We start from the raw sequence: 17,511 nt of genomic DNA, 5'->3' as shown, positions 1-17,511 counted from the left end.
AGAATCAGGACCCTCCCCAAAGGGCCCAGCTGCAGACACAGCCCATCTCTCCTGGACCTCCTCTGCTCTCCCTGCTGGCTTCCTCTGTGGGAGACCAGAATAGTTGGAGACAAGAAAAAGCAAATGCAGGAAACTTCTCTGCCCTTCTCTGTTTGCCTAAAAGCAGGACTTGGGTTTATAGGGACAAAAAGCTCTTTCTCTTGAAGAGAGTTCAGGGGAAGTAAAGCTGCACCTCCTTCTACCAGGGATGACAAAGATTAGCCACTGAAGACAACTTTGGGCCCTTATTGACCTGGGGATGGTGCCAGAAGAATCTACATTAACCAGCCTTATTGGCTCACTTTTATCTGCCGTGCACTTGCCCCCTGCAGACTCAAAGTCCTCCTTTGCCTTTGCCTTGTCACCTCTCTAAAAATGTACTATTGGCTTGGCACCCTTAGCGCAGTGGTTAGGGTGCTGGCCACCTACACTGGGGCTGGCTGGTTCGAACCCGGCCCAGGCCTGCTAAACAACAATGACAACTATAACAAAAAATAGCCAGGCGTTGTGGCGGGCACCTGTAGTCCCAGCTACTTGGGAGGCTGAGGCAAGAGAATTACTTAAACCCAAGAGTTTGAGGTTGCTGTGAGCTGTGATGCCACAGCACTCTACCAAGAATGACATAGTGAGACTGTCTGAAAAAAAAAAAAGTACTATTCTTTGTGAAGATGCTGTATACATAAGCTCAAATTCAAGTTCTCTTTGAGAACTACTCATTGCCTGGGTGTCTCCCATGTACACATAAACTACACATGTTAATAAACTTTTGTTTGTTTTCACTTGTCTTTTGTGACAGAGGTCCTATGGGGGTTATTCTTCCTGACACCTTGAAACCCTTCTGCACTTTGCTGACACTGTGACTGTCTACATCACCTGTCCCGATCACCTCTACTGCTCTCCCCACATGTCTGTGAAGCTGGTAATAGAATCATTAATGATGTTTTTTAAAATTTAGACAGTGTTTTTCACCTGACCAATCATGAGGTTTATTTCTTTATTTATTTGTTTATTTATTTATTTATCTAGTTATTGAGACAGAGTCTTACTCTGTTGGTCTAGGTTGAGTGCTGTGGCATCATCACAGCTCACCATATCCTCAAACTCTTGGGCCTACGCAATCCTCTTGCCTCACCCTCCCAAGTAGTCGGGACTACAGCTACCTGCCACTATGCCCGGCTCGTTTTCTATTTTTAGAAGAGACAGGATCTGGCTCTTGCTCAGGCTGGTCTAGAACTTCTGAGTTCAAGCAATTCTCCTTCCTTGGCCTCCCAGAGTGCTAGGATTACAGGTGTGAGCCCAGCCAAAAAAAAATCATTTTTTGAGGATGGCAGTGCATTCACTACCCAGAGTATATGTCATGGAACAGACATGGGTCTTACATCCTTTGGGTTATATTTGCCTTATATTATAGGCTATTTACTTAATTGCTCTGGTTCTTTTTTTTTTTTTTTTGTAGAGACAGAGTTTCACTTTATTGCCCTCGGTAGAGTGCTGTGGCATCACACAGCTCACAGCAACCTCCAACTCCTGGGCTTAGGCGATTCTCCTGCCTCAGCCTCCCAAGTAGCTGGGACTACAGGCGCCCGCCACAACGCCCGGCTATTTTTTTGTTGCAGTTTGGCCGGGGCTGGGTTTGAACCCGCCACCCTCCGCATATGGGGCCGGCGCCCTGCTCACTGAGCCACAGGCGCCGCCCTGCTCTGGTTCTTGGAAGCTCTGCTGAGGACAAGGGTTACCCTTTTATGTAAATGTAGTCATCTGGCTGAAAATGTGTTTTCTGAGTAATGGTCATTTAAAATAATGTGTGTGTTTTTTCCCTTTTGAACATTGTGAGTATTATCTAGACCCTTTGGGAAAATGGTAACATCCTCAAGAAGCTCAAAGAACTGCAGAATTTCCTTTTTTCCCAATCAGATTGGGTACTATAATAATTATTTTGCACAAGTTGAGGACTGGTACCAGGCCATCACTGCTGAGAAGATAATTAGGAGATAATGTCAGTGGCAGAGAAAGTTGTCAGAGCAGAGTGGTTTCCTGGTGCTTTCAGAGTGCTCAGAGTATGCATGTGGGGAGGGCAGAGATGGCGGGAGTGAAATCTTTAATGGGAATAAATGTGGAGGAAGAGCCAGCCATTCTTTGCTGTTCAGGAAATGATAGTCTTGCAGCAATATTCTGCCAACAGCAGATGCTACCAAATGTCCATCTCACTCTCCTTCCAACTCCCTCACCTGAGATCAGGCTGAGCCGCTAAGTATCCTAAGCACAGCTAAGAGACAGCTCATTGAATGTGATTTGCTGAGGTGGCAACCAATTTTGTGCCAACGTTTAACTTCCGGTTGGTAAATATTTTACACTTGGTGCTTATCTCTTAAAAATGGAATGCCAAAAAAAAAAAAAAAATGGAATGCCATGGGTGGCGCCTGTGGCTCAGTGAGTAGGGTGCCGGCCCCATATACCGAGAGTGGCGGGTTCAAACCCAGCCCCGGCCAAACTGCAACAAAAAAATAGCCAGGTGTTGTGGTGGGCGCCTGTAGTCCCAGCTGCTCGGGAGGCTGAGGCAAGAGAATCGCCTAAGGCCAAGAGCTGGAGGTTGCTGTGAGTCCTGTGATGTCATGGCACTCTACCAAGGGCGGTAAAGTGAGACTCTGTCTCCATAAAAAAAAAAAAAAAAAAAAAAAAAATGGAATGCCACTTGCTTTTGCAAGACAGGTTGTGCAGTCAAAGGACAGAATGGTGGCTAGTCAGGGAACCCCAGGCACCCCAGGCCTGTGCTCTGGCTGCCTTAGTGGGCTGGCCTCTCCCTCGCCCTTAGGGACATATGCAGGATGTATGCAGGACGTATCCTGTGTGCCAGGCAGGACTAGTGATGAGATGCTAGGTTTGCCAAAGTAAATAAAAATGCAACCCTCCTTCTCCACTGTGTGTGGGGCAGGCTAGCAGAGCATTCTGAAGGGTGTGTTGTGTGAGTGATGCTTATTTATGGAAACATTATGTTCCTTAAGGTTTTATTTATTTATTTATTTATTTAGAGACAGAGTCATATTGTCACCCTCTGTAGAGTGCGATGGCATCACAGCTCACAGCAATCTCAAACTCTTGGGTTCAAGCAATTCTCTTGTCTCAGCCTCCCGAATAGCTGGGACTACAGGTGCCCACCACAATGCCTGGCTATTTTTAGATACAGGGTCTCACTTTTGCTCAGATTGGTCTGGAACCCCTGAGCTCAAGCAATCCACCCACCTTGGCCTTCCAGAGTGCAACCACTGCACCCGGCCATCCTTAAGGTTTTAGAGGGAATGAGATACTGTGTTCTGGTCAGCCAACTAGCAGTCGGGATTATTGGGTGGGGATTATTCACTCCCTCCTCCCTTTTCTGTCTGTTTTCTCCTCGTCTCTTACTTGTTCCACTTCAGAGCTGGCCAGATAGCATCCCGGGCATCCTTTATTCCTCCTGGGGGAAAAAAAAATCCCGTTTAATCTCTGATTAGGCACTTGGCACAGAGTCTGGCCCATACTAGTCAGGTAAGAAGAATTTGTAGGATGAATGAGTGACAAGAAATTTTCTGCATTCTTTCTCTTTCTTTTCAAGAAACTAGACAGGAGAAGAGACTCTGCTGCCTTTGGGTTTCACGTTTTCTGGTTTAATCTATGAACCCTCCTTATCCACCCAAACTGCGATGTCTCAGGGAGGACAGTTAGTCTGCATTTGTACATGGAAGTGGCCCCAGGGGTAGCTGGCAGGGATCAGCTATCTTGTCATCAGTGGTCCCAAGGTGCTGCTGCCATGGAGCTGGGAAGTTCCTTCCAGTTCTTCCCTTTTAGAAGGGTCTTGTCACTTATGACAGCTTGTTGGGTGGCCTTTTTCCTCATGGGTCTAACTTAAGAACCAAAGAATGAACATAGATATGGGGGATGCATTGTCTGTAAAGAGTCTGATGAAACCAAATTCATCTTGACAAGAAAATAAAGGAAAAACAAGTTCATCTTAACAAAATGAACTGGATGAATTTATAATGATTGAGATTTCTTTTGTTTTGTTTTGTTTTTTTTTGTAGAGACAGAGTCTCACTTACCGCCCTCGGGTAGAGTGCCGTGGCGTCACACAGCTCACAGCAACCTCTAACTCTTGGGCTTACGCGATTCTCTTGCCTCAGCCTCCAGCAGCTGGGACTACAGGCGCCCGCCACAACGCCCGGCTAGAGATTAATTTTCTTTTGCAAAGAGACCACTAATGATCAGAGATGGAGCCTCATGCACTGTGACTGGAAAGTGACATCTGTATAAAAATTGTGACCAAAGAGGGGTGAGGGAAAGGAGAGAATGTTAGCTCAAAATGCCAGGGTGACCCCATTAAAAAGTGGGCAAAAGGCTGGGCACAGTGGCTCACACCTGTAACCCTAGCCCTCTAGGAAGCCGAGGTGGGTGGATTGCCTGAGCTTAGGAATTGGAGACCAGACTAAGCAAAATCGAGACCCTATTTCTACTAAAAATAGAAAAAGCTAGCCAGGTGTGGTGTTGCATGTCTGTAGTCCCAGCTACCTGGGAGTCTAAGACAAGAGGATTGCTCGAGCCCAAGAGTTTGAGGTTGCTGTGAGCTATGATGCCATAGCACTCAACCCCAAAGTGACAGAGTGAGACTGTGGAAAGAAAGAAAGAGAGAGAGAGGAAGGAAGGAGAAAGAAATGGAAAAAGACATGAACACATATTTTTTCAAAGAAGATAGACAAATGGCCAATGAACATATGATAAACATATACTCACCATCACTAATCGTCAGGGAAATGCAAATTAAACCACAATGACATACCACCTTACCCCTGTCAGACTATGCATTATTAAAAAGTCAGAAAGTAGGAGGTGGTGTGGATGTGGTAAAAATGGAACACTAATACACTGTTGGGAATATAAATTAGTACAACCTCTATATAAAATGGTTTGGAGCTTTCTCAAAGAACTAACCATACCATTATCTGGTCTGGCTAGTTGGATCAAAGTGGCAGCTGCAGGTGGGGCAAGAATATTTTCTATAATTGCCTATGTATTTTGCAAAATGGAAATCATCTTTTTTGTAAAATTTTAAAATATCCCAAAAGCAAGTAAGCATACATCGTTGCAATCCTACCTCCTGGTAATAACCACATTGAGCAGATAATGTTGGTGACTCACCATATGTCCTTGGGTCCCCCCTCAGGTCACCTATGAACAGATATCATACTATGGGGCAGTGAATGTCCCTGTCGATCCATTTCCGTAAGACAATTTGAGGGGGCCCCAGGAGGTCAGGCCCCAGGTGTCTGAAGCACCCATCCCTGCTCAGGCTCGTAACTCCACCCCCTCACTGAGCTTGGGTCACCTCTCAAAGTTCTTGCCCCCAAATCTGTGCCTCAGGGTGTGAACCCTACCACTCTCATAACCACCTCCTAAGTGTGCCCTGTCTGCACCTAGGGCCCGGGAGGGGTCATAGCTCAAGTGCACCTGCCTTTCTTCATTTTTCCTCTCCTGCCCTCAAGGTGCTCCACGTGCTTCTCTTCCCACCAGGTCCACATTCCACCCAACACCTTTCGTGTTTACTGCCATGACATAAATACACTGTTAGAGGCATGCCCTGATTTGCAATTTAACATTGATTCAGTCATCATTTGCTCACGTACCTATTGCATGTGTGTCAAGCACAGGGCAGACTGAACTGAATTGCTCTTGTCTGCTCAAAGCAGGGGAGTAGAGAGACGGAGACAGAGACAGATTTACAGAAAATAGTTACGATATAACATGCCACAGGCTCTTATCCAGGCTGGGGAAGAAAGTTGATGTTGGAGGTTAGAACTTAGAATGCTTTTTGTAGTAGAAATAATGCAATGTCTGATCATTAACAGGCAGGTGTAGCAGGCTAATAATGGACCCCTAAAGATGTCCTTGTGCCAATCTTCAGAACCTGGGAATATGTTACTTGCCATGGTAAGAGGGACTTCGTGAGTGTGATTAAGTTAAGGATCGTGAGATGGGGATATCATCCTGGGTTGTCTGGGTGGGCCCAATGTAATCTCAGGGGTCCTCATAAGAGGAAGGCCGAGAAATGTTGGAGTCAGATAGAGAAAGAGACAGCAAAACAAAGGTTCGAAGATGCAGCACTGTTAGTTTTATAGATGGAAGAAGGGGTCGTGTGCCTGGGAATGGAGGCATCCAATCTGGAAGAAATGAGCAAACAGATTCTACCCTTGAGCCTTCATTAGGAACCAGCTGACTTTAGTCCAGTGAAGCTGATTTTGGACTTAAGGCCTTCAGACCTGTAAGAGGGTAAATTTGTTATTCCTCCCCCCGCCCCTATTTTTTGAAGACAGTCTCACTCTGTTGCCCTACTAATTCTCAGCAACCTCAAACTCCTGGGCAACATAGTGAGACCTCATATCAAAAGAACAAATAGGGCAGCACCTGTGGCTCAAGGAGTAGGGTGCCAGCCCCATATACCAGAAATGGTGGGTTCAAACCTGGCCCTGGCCAAAAACTGCAAAAAAAAAATTATTTCAACCTCAAACTCTTGGGTTTAAGCAATTCTCTTGCCTTAGCCTCCCAAGTAGCTGGGACTACAGTGCCCGCCACAACACGCAGCTATTTTTTGTTGTAGTTGTCATTGTTGTTTAGTGGGCCCGGCCCGGGTTTGAACCCGCCAGCCCCTGTGTATGTGGCCAGTGCCCTAACCACTGAGCTAACTCCTAGGCTCAAGTGATCTTCCTATCTCAGCTTCCCAAGTAGCTGGGACTGCAGGTGCCTACCACAATACTTGGCTAATTTTTCTGTTTTTAGTAGAGATACAGGGTCTTGCTCTTGCTCAGGGTAGTCTCGAATTCCCGAGCTCAAGTGATCTTCCTGCCTCGGCCTCCCAGAGTGCTAGGATTACAGATGTGAGCCACCATGCCCAACCTTCTCAGTTATTTTTTATTTATATAGATTCATGGGTATGTATGTGATTTGCTCTACTTTTTTTTTTATGAGATGGAGTCCCATTTGTCGCCCAGGTTGGAGTGCAATAGCCTGATAGTAGCTCAGTGTAACCTCCAAGTCCCAGGCTCAAGTGACCCTCCTTGCTCAGTAGTTGGGACTACAGGTGCGTACCACTATGCCCAGCCAATTCTGCTACATTGATGGACTGCACTAGGTTGCCCAGCCTGGTCTTAAACCCCTGGGCTCCAGCAATTTTCCTCCTACCTCAGCCTGTCTGATAGCTGGGATTACAGGCATGCACCACCGTACCCAGCTTGACTTCAAGTTTAACAGAGTGTGTTGTATTACTTACTATTTCCTAAGTCTGGCCACGCTAACAATAGCTGATTTGGCAATGGCCCCATCGGGGTAGGTGTGAGTCCCTAGTCCCTCTAAGTGTCTCTCTTAGGTTCCCAGTCCCTTGGAAAACTGAGCCTCTCTGACCCTGACTACCTCAAGTGTCCCTGCCCTCTAAGTCCAGCCACAGTGTGGCCCTGAGGGTGGTCTGGAGACATAGCTGTGGCAAGTATGGGCTTTTTCTGGGTCAGTCTGGGAACAGACCCACACGAGGAGGCCCCGCAGAGCACTGTGATGAGATTGGCATGTGGGCCAAATCACTGAGAAGCCGGCAACACTTTTAGGAGAAGTTGCCATAATCATCTTAGTGATTCAAGAAATGCAAATTAAAACATCAATAAAATATAATTTTTGCCTATCAGATTAGCTAAAATTTAAAAGATAATCATGGCAGCTGACTTAGTGAAGTGCTCACTACATCCCAGGCACTGCAGTTCTATCTTTGAGATGGATTCTCCTATGTACCACTCCCAGTGACCTTTGCTGTAGGTTCTGACCTCCTTGTTCCTGCCCAGAAAATGCGACTGAGCAGTCAGCTTTGCCACAGGCGTGGAATCAAAGACTGGGCTCCTCACTGTGGCCTACACTCCTTCCATGAAGCCTGAGGTGGACGGGAAATGGCTGCAGCTTTTTTGAAAGGTAAGGACAATACCTAACAAAATTTAAACGCACATCTTTTTATGAACCCAGCAATCTCACTTTTAGTATCACTGTGTAAAGGGACATGTGCAAAGACATTTATTTTAGCACTGTTTATAATGATCAAAAGTAGAAAACAGGCTCGGCGCCCCTGGCATAGTAGTTGCGGTGCCAGCCACAGGAACTAAGGCTGGCGGATTTGAACCCGGCCCAGGCCAGCTAAACAACGACAACTGCAACAAAAATAGCCAGGCATTGTGGTGGGCGCCTGTAGTCCCAGCTACTTGGGAGGCTGAGGCAAGAGAATCACTTAAGCCCAAGAGTTTGGGGTTGCTGTGAGCTGTGACGCTACGGCACTCTACTGAGAGCGACATAGTGAGTCTCTGTCTCAATAAAAAGAAAAAATTACTTTGCACATACGGGGCATATTGACAAGGTGAGGTTGTGCATGCCCATGTGTGTGTGTAAAGGCAGAGTGACCTTGATGACATGAAATAAAGTAGTAGAATACTGTTATAACAACATTTTACTTTGGTAAAAAAAAGTATTTATCTGTCTTATTGATACCGGGATTTCATTCTTCAGTAGGTCCTTGATCTCGGGGGTTCAAAGAATGAACCCACAGACCACAGGTCAGTGGTAAGATAGGATTTTTATTAGAAGTTAGAAAGGAGGTGGCGCCTATGGCTTAAGGAGTAGGGTGCCGGCTCCATATGCCGGAGCTGGTGGGTTCAAACCCAGCCTCGGCCAAAAACTGCAAAAAAAAAAAGAAGTTAGAAAGGAATATAAAAGTAAAAGGCACCACAGCTAGAAGGGGGAAAGAAGTAAAACTAACTGGGGAGTCTCTATGTGGGTTCTTTTATCTAGGGCATTATCTTCCTAATGCCACAGTGTATTTTCATTGTTAAAAAGAAGTCTCGGGGCAGTGCCTGTGGCTCAGTGAGTAGGGCACTGGCTCCATATACCGAGGGTGGCGGGTTCAAACCCGGCCCCAGCCAAACTGCAACAACAAAAAAAATAAATAAAAAGAGGTCTTGACCCACAGGTTGAGAACCGCTGATCTAGGGGTATTAGGTCGTGAGAATTGCACTTGGCCAGAACTTGGCAAATAGAAACACGTTTTCATCGTTAATGAGTGTTACTGACAAAAAAATGAATACAGTCCCTTCAGCTCAGGGGAAAAGGTCAGGGTGCTCCGTTCATGAACTTGCCCAAGCCTAGGAAAACTGGGGTCCCCTGTCCAGCCTTGAATGGGGGGAGGGAAATCCTGTATCATTATCTATACAGACCCAGATACTCTGGGGTGCTATATGTGGATACTATTTAGATGATAGAGATATGAATTTGGGGAGATAATATCATGTTTACTAACTGTAGAAGCAAAGATCTAGCTGTGTTTGTGCCAAACCATCAACGCAGAGTTTAGCTATGGGATGTTGGGAGGATCTTCTATTCCTATTTTACTTTAGATGTTTCATGAAAAGGGAGGATAAGGGGGTGGAATTATAGATGAATTGCTCTTATTTTTATGTTTTTCTGTATTTTTCAGTATTTCTGTAAGTGTGTTGCTTTTGCAGAAAGAAAAAATATTTTTTGCAATTATATTTAACTTTATAAGTTAATAGTTTCAAGGAACACACATGACGAGCTGAAACCCATAAATATTTGAACTAAAACTCCTCTCTTGCTCTATCACATCTCTTTGACAAAGGCAGGGGAGAAATAACTGTTGACTATGGCTCTGTCATATTCTGTTCAGAAATAGGCAGCACCTGAGTCCAAGGGTATCCAGGGGGCCAAAGGGAAGACCACAGCAGCATAAGATATCTGTCTGCTTTTCAGACACTTCCAGTCTTGTTAAAGTTCACCCAAGACATGATGGGGGACTGCAGAGGATTTAACAAAGATGTGACACTGTCTGGGTGCTATGGCTCATACCTGTAATCCCAGCACTTTGGCAAGCCAAGGAGGGAGGATTGCACAAGGCCAGGAATTCAAGAGTAGCCTAGGCAACATAGCAGGACCCTCCTAGACCCTGTCTCTAATCTCTAAAAGAAAAGAAAGAAAAAGAAAAGGTGCAATAGCGCATACATGAATGTGATGTAGGTGCTTTCAAGATAAGATTGCCCAGAGACTGTGACAGTTGGGGAACCTCTCCTGGAGGAGTGGGCGTGGATGGATCCTGAGGGGACTTTGAAGAAAGAGAAGAATTGAATTGGAATGTTGCGGAGGAATTCAGGCAGCATTGAGGCCTGGGGACAGTCTGATTAAAAGGCCCTGAGGCGAAATGAGCCAGGGCTGTGCTGGCCCTGCGAAGACACTGGCCTGGCAGGAAATGAAGCACAAGTTCAGGGAGACTTGAATAATTAGACAGGAAATATGCTAATGGTTTTGCTTTGACTTCAGAAACAATATATGGTCACCAGACAATTTGGTGAACAGACAAAATATAAAAAGCACAGACAAAATATAAAAATCACCATTTAGAGATCATTGTAACTAAAACTTTTGGTGTACACCATGGTGTACATGTGTTTTGTCTTCTGTTGTGGGAGAGGCTGCTCGTTTTCCCCACACCCACTTTCCCCGGGCCTTTAGGAATCAAAGCTCCTCGCTTTCAGTGGTATCTGGTCCATTTTCTCATCTCCCTGCCATTAATGTGTGGCTGGGTGATTCATTTCCAGCTAATCGACATGAGCAGAAGGAATGTGTGCAAATTCTGGCTCATGCCCTGAAAGGATGGAGTACGCTCCCTAAACCTGCTTCTCCCTTTGTCTCCACAGCTGTGATGACAAAAGCTTGGAGCAACCACCATAGACCCGGATGTGGCTGAAGAAGACACAGGAGAGAAGGAGCCTGGGTCCCTGACCCTGTGGACCCTTCATCGGCCCTAGATTCCACTAACTCCTGTTTTGTTTAGGCCATTACTATTTTGACTCTTAGCATCCAGAAATACATGGTGGCTGCGTGTGGTGACTCATGCCTGTAATCCTATGCAAGGCTGGGGTGGAAGGTCTCCCTGAGGCCAGGAGTTCAAGATCAGCCTGCACAATGTAGCAAGACCCCCATCTTTACAAAAATAGAAAAATTAGCTGGGCGCAGTGACTCACACCTGTAATCCCAGCACTCTGGAATGCCAAGGCAGGCAGATCGCCTGAGCTCATGGGTTCAAGACCAACCTGAGCTAGAGAAAGACGCTGTCTTTAAAAATAGCCGAGCATGGGGGCGGCGCCTGTGGTCAGTAAGTAGAGTGCCGGCCCCATATACTGAGGGTGGTGGGTTCAAATCTGGCCCCGGCCAAACTGCAACAAAAAAATAGCTGGCTGTTGTGGCAGGCACCTGTAGTCCCATCTACTTGGGAGGCTGAGGCAAGAGAATTGCCTAAGCCCAAGAGCTGGAGGTTGCTGTGAGCTGTGACATCACAGCACTCTACCAAGGGTGACAAAGTGAAACTCTGTCTCTTAAAAAAAAAAAATAGCCGGGCATGGCTTGGTGCCCGTTGCTCAGTGGTTAGGGCTCTGGCTGCATACACGGGGCTGGTGGGTTCGAACCCGGCCCAGGCCTGCTAAACAACAATGACAATTACAAAAAATAAAAGAAGAAAAAAATAGCTGGGCATTGTGGCAGGTATCTGTAGTCCCAGCTACTTGGGAGGCTGAGGCAAGAGAATTGCTTGAGCCCAAAAGTTTGAGGTTGCTGTGGGCTGTGATATCACAGCACTCTGCCGAGGGTGACAGATGAGACTCTGTTTCCAAAAAAGAAAGACTATTTGAAACAGTTTTGGAGTAAACTGGACAGGAAGAGCCTGAAGTCTTGGCCGCTGTAACTACCAAGTAGACTCGTGCTGAGAGCCAGTAGCCAGGGACAGAGAAGATTAGTAGAGACATGTCTATGAAAAAACTTCTGTGAGACGAACTGGCCATAGTGTCAGCGAAGAGGGAGTCAGAGGTGGCATCCAGCCCCACTCTTGACAGAAGACCTGTGGAGGGAGACTGGGCCCCTAGAGAGGAAGCACATCAAAGCAGTCCATCCAGTTGCTCAACAAATATTTACTGAACTCCTGCCCTGTGCTGGGCAAAGAGACAAAGTCTCTGCTTTCCTGAGCTGACCACCTGAGGGGGAGAGGGACAATTAAAAGGTAAGCAAATAAATAAACAAGTTAATTTCAGGTAGTGATAGAACACTAAACACAGGAGGAGGGGCACAGTGCTCGAGACATGGCACCATTGGAGAAATGATCAGGGCATGGAGCCCCACTGAGGAACAGCTTAGTGGCCTTTGCCATCTTCATCTGCTTCCTGGAGGAGCCTAGGATGAAGTCTGGAGCTGCTGGCGAAGGGGCTTGTATTCCCCTCCTCCTGCAGAGGCTGTGTGGGGTCTGGGACACCATTTTCGAGCTTCCTGCCCTACTCAGAGCTACAGTGGGAGGTCAGGTCCCTGAGTATCCTGGGAGGGCATCACATTTCCACCTGGACACAAATATGGACATCTTCTGGGCTGGCCCACGGCCTTTTGGACTTGTGTATACAGTTGTTTTATTTTGTTTTGTTTTTTGTTGAGACGGAGTCTCACTGTCACCCTGGGTAGAGTGCCACGGTATCAGTGTAGCTCAAAGCAACCTCAAATTTTGGGCTCCAGTGATCCTCCTGCCTTAACCTCCCAAGTAGCTGGAACTACAGGTACCTGCCACAACACCTGGCTAATTTTTCTATTTTTCGTAGACACAGGGTCTTGCTTTGCTCAGGCTGGTCTCAAGCTCCTGAGCTCAAGGGATGCTCCAGCCTTGGCCTCCCAGAGTGCTAGGATTACAGGTGCAAGCCACTGGGCCTGGCTTGTGTATATAGTTTTAATAGCCTACTCAGAACAGCTTATTTTCTCTGGCCCCGATTTTGAATCAGCAGTCACCTTGGGGGTCTCTCAGGATTGGCCTGCACTGGGCCTGAATAGGGAGCTTGTATTCTCTAGTTACAGCAGTTCTTTTTTTTTTTTTTTTTTGGAGTTTTTGGCCGGGGCTGGGCTTGAACCCGCCACCTCCGGCATTTGTGGCTGGCGCCCTACTCCTTTGAGCCACAGGCACCGCCCCTTTCAGCAGTTCTTATGCCCAGACTCAAAGAATTTCTGCCCTGCTCTTCCCATTGCATTTGCTTTCAGAGAGCTGTGTGGAACATGAAAGGATGCTCAATAGCACCAGTCATTAGGGAAATGTAAGTCAAGGCCACCAGGAAATACCATTTCACATCCATCAGGAAACAAAGAAACAAACAAACAGAAAACAACAAGTGTTGGTGTGGAGCCATGTACATTGCTGGTGGGAATGTAAAACGGTTCATTCGTTGTGGAAAATGATGTGGTGATTCTGCAAAAAGTCCAGCAATTCTTCTTTGGGGAATTTATCCAAAAGAAAGCAGGGACTTGAAGAGATATCTGTACACCCGTGTTCATAGCAGCACAATTCGCAATAGCCAAAAGATGGAAGCAACTCAAATGTTTATCAACAGATGAGAGGAAAACCAAATTGTGGCATAAACATACAGAATGCTATTCAGCCTTAAAAAGAAAGGAAGTTCTGATACGTGCTACGACTGTGGCCAAAAATTGGAAATATTAGCTGGGTGCCCATAGCACAGTGGTTACAGGGCCAGCCAGAGACACTCAGGCTGGCAGGTTCAAACCTGGCCCGGGCCAGCTAAACAACGACAACTCCACCAAATAGTAGCCGGGTGTTGTGGTGGGCACCTGTAGGTCCAGCTACTTGGGAGGCTGAGGCAAGAGAATCACTTAAGCCCAAGAGATTGAGGTTGCTGTGAGCTGTGACGCTATGGCACTCTACTGATAGTGAGACTCTGTCTCAAAACAACAACAACAAAAAACAAACAAACAAAAAAACAAAAAAATACTTGGAAACATTACGTTAAGCGAAACATGTACCTCTCAGCAACCTCAAACTCTTGGGCTCAAGTGATTCTCTTGCCTCAGTCCCAAGTAGCTGGGACTACAGGCGCCCACCACAACACCTGGCTAGTTTTTCTATTTTTAGCCTTAAGGGTCTTGCTCTTGCTCAGGCTGCTCCTGAACTCTAGAGCTCAAGCAATTTTCCTTCCTCAGCCTCCCAGAGTGCTAAGATTACAGGTGAGCCACTGCACCCGGCTACATAATTCCTCTTCTATGGAGTTCTTAGAATAGACAAATTCCTATTCATAGATATAAGAAGTAGAATGCTGGTTGCCAGGGACTAAGAGGAAGGATAAAGGGGGAGTTAAAGTGTTTAACGGCTGCAGAGTTTCAGTGGGGAAGATAAAAATGTTCTGGAAATGGATGGTGGCGACAGTTGCAAAACAATGTGAATATACTTAATGCCACTGACCTGTACACTTTAAAAGGGTTAAAATAGTCAATTTTCTTTCTTTCTTTTTTTTTTTTTTTGTAGAGACAGAGTCTCACTTTATGGCCCTTTGTAGAGTGCTGTGGCCTCACACAGCTCACAGCAACCTCCAACTCCTGGGCTTAAGCGATTCTCTTTTTTTTTCTTCTTCTTTTTTTTTTTTTTTTGTAGAGACAGAGTCTCACTTTATGGCCCTCGGTAGAGTGCCGTGGCCTCACACAGCTCACAGCAACCTCCAACTCCTGGGCTTAAGCGATTCTCTTGCCTCAGCCTCCCGAGCAGCTGGGACTACAGGCGCCCGCCACAACGCCCAGCTATTTTTTTGGTTGCAGTTTGGCCGGGGCCGGGTTTGAACCCGCCACCCTCAGTATATGGGACCGGCGCCTTACCAACTGAGCCACAGGCGCCGCCCTCAATTTTCTTATGTATGTTTTAAAATACACACACACACACACACACACACACAGTCACAAAAGCTTTGTGAAGAAAAAGTTAAGGGTAGTGTCCTGTTCCACAAAGAAGTGCAGCTTCTCTGGTAATAAAACCTGTAATTTTTGAGTCTTCAATATGTGCTACGGACCTTAGTAAGCAATTTATATGGATTAATTTATTTTCTTCTCTCAACAACCCTGAGGTAGTTACTATCATTATCTGCATTGTACAAAGCAGGAAAATGAGGCAAAAGAAGTTAACTGTGACTTGCCCGAAGTCTACAGCTGATAAGGTGCAGTCAGGACTACAATCCAGGTGGTTGGCTTTAGAATCTAATCTTTCACCCTTACGTTGAGCCCTCCTTCCAGTTAAAGACAAACAGTGGCTCTGCGGGCAATGACTCTTGGTAGGGATCTAAAAGCAGATTCTGAAAAATGTGAGCACCAGCAGAATCTTGTGTTCATGGGACCATGGGTTTTGCTCAGTTCTGGGTTCCTGCACCTTCCCCGGGGATTTCTTTTTTGAGCAGGGACAACAGTGGTTCCCTGCACTTTGCCCAGCGCACTGTAATACACTGTCACTTCTTCCTTGCAGCCCCTCCTCTGTTCTCTTAGAATCCACTGCCTTTTTGACATGAAAAATGTACTATAACCAGTCTACTGGCTAATTAATTAAAAGGGAAAAAAATCCCAATCTTCAAATATGAAATGATTAATTGCATAAGCAATAACGCCTCTGCACACTCAGAATGGCACGTCTTCAATTTAAACCTTTCTAGCACATTATTTTCTGCTGATGTGTGTGTTTTGGCCCATACAAGGCTGATTCCTCATATGCTCCAGTCCATTTCACAGCAAATGGCCCTGAATGGTGTTTATCCTGCTCATTAGGATTCTGTATCAATGAAGCAGGCCTGGCTGAGCTGCCTGTCCAGGCCTGCAGAGCCTGGTCCAGTGTCTGCCTGGGACAGCCTTCTTTCCACCCCACTGCTTAGGGGCTGGCTGTTGCAGGGTGAGTCGTTGGTGCTTTTCACAAGACAAGGGCAGAGCTCTGACATCAAAGAGTGCTGTTATATGTGCTTGCATTTGTAGACTTCCTTCCTTTCTTCCTCCCTCCCTCCCTCCCTCTCTCTCTCTCCTTCTCTTTCTTTCTTTTTCAGAGTCTCACTGTGTCACCTTGGGCAGAATAACAGCATCATAGCTCATAGCAACCTTAAACTCCTGGGCTCAAGCAATCCCCTTACCTCCTGAGCAGCTGGGACTACAGATGCCCACCGTGACACCCTACTAGTTTTTCTATTTTTAGTAGAGACAGGGGGTCTCACTCTTGCTTAGGCTGGTCTTCAACTCCTGAGCTCAAGCAATCCACCTGCCCCGGCATCCCAGAGTGCTAGGATTACAGGTGTGAACCATTGCACCTGGCCTCACTTTGTGGATTTTGAGATGCTTATTGTTAGGCTCACAGATGTGGCTCTTAGCTGCCAGCTTACTAGACCTTTCAGTTGTGTGTATTTACTTATTGAGACAAAGTCTTACTCTTTTGCCCTGGGTAGAGTGCCATGGGGTCAGCCTAGCTGACAGTAAACTGAAACTCCTGGGTTCAGGCGATCCTCCTACCTCAGGTTCCCCAGTAGCTGGGACTACAGGCACCTGCCACAACGCCTGGCTAATTTTTCTATTTTTAGTAGAGACCAGATCTCATTCTCACTCAGGCTGGTCTCAACCTCCTGAGCTCAAGTGATCCTCCTACCTCGGCCTCCCAGTGTGCTAGGGTTACAGGTGTGAGCCACTTGCCCAGCCCAGTTGTGTGTTTTTCACCCCATTTTCCTCATCTCCCTCTTCTTCCCCTGCTGCCCAGCGCTTGGCCTGCTGGTGCCAGCCTGTGCTCTACTTGGGACCTCTTTGTTCCCCGTTACCTGTGCCCTCTCTGCTTGATCTTTGCCCTTTGCAAGGGATGAGGCCAGGACCTCAGGGCCTGCTCCACAGAAGGGGCCCTGTGTCTGTAGGCAGAGACCACTTCATCCTCAGGGGATTTTCCCAGGCCCAGGCATGGTACTCACATCCACTGATGTACACTGGTTGAACAGCAGTCAGCAGCATGTGACACATTTCTTAAAGGAATAAGCTGTCATGTTAGAAAAAGAAATGTTGAGGGCGGCGCCTGTGGCTCAGTCGGTAAGGCGCCGGCCCCATATACGGAGGGTGGCGGGTTCAAACCCGGCCCTGGCCAAACTGCAAACCAAAAAATAGCTGGGCGTTGTGGCAGGCGCCTGTAGTCCCAGCTACTCGGGAGGCTGAGGCAGGAGAATCCCTTAAGCCCAGGAGTTGGAGGTTGCTGTGAGCTGTGTGATGCCATGGCACGCTACCGAGGACCATAAAGTGAGACTCTGTCTCTACAAAAAAAAAAAAAAAAGAAAAAGAAATGTTGAAATGCCATGAACTATTGGATGGTGTGGTTGTCTAAATTAGGGTGGGAAACTCGACCTGTCATTAGCAGCAACAGAACTTGCTTATGCTTCTGGGTGTAAAAATCATAATATGACATTAGAAACCTTCAGAGGCAAAACCCTGTGTGGCTAAAAGAAGGAGATATTAATGGTGGCCACATGCTGAGAATGACAATTCTATTTTCCAGAGGCATCAAATGATCTTTTCCCCACTGAAATGGTGAAAAAGAGAAGCTAT

The 17,511-nt window shown here is 46.6% G+C and overlaps 1 long non-coding RNA gene across 1 annotated transcript; it reads left to right on the top strand.

Annotated features, from left to right (window-relative positions):
• The first annotated feature begins 865 nt into the window (after positions 1 to 865).
• On the top strand, positions 866 to 11,336 carry LOC128583848 (uncharacterized). The gene is made up of 4 exons (XR_008379565.1): positions 866 to 958; positions 7,864 to 8,013; positions 8,599 to 8,645; positions 10,797 to 11,336. It is a non-coding gene; the product is annotated as an uncharacterized LOC128583848 (long non-coding RNA).
• Positions 11,337 to 17,511: the final 6,175 nt, after the last annotated feature.

The sequence above is a fragment of the Nycticebus coucang genome, chromosome 4 (genome assembly GCF_027406575.1).
Source record: "Nycticebus coucang isolate mNycCou1 chromosome 4, mNycCou1.pri, whole genome shotgun sequence".
Lineage (NCBI taxonomy): Eukaryota > Metazoa > Chordata > Mammalia > Primates > Lorisidae > Nycticebus > Nycticebus coucang.
This window is presented reverse-complemented; position numbering and strand designations above follow the sequence as displayed.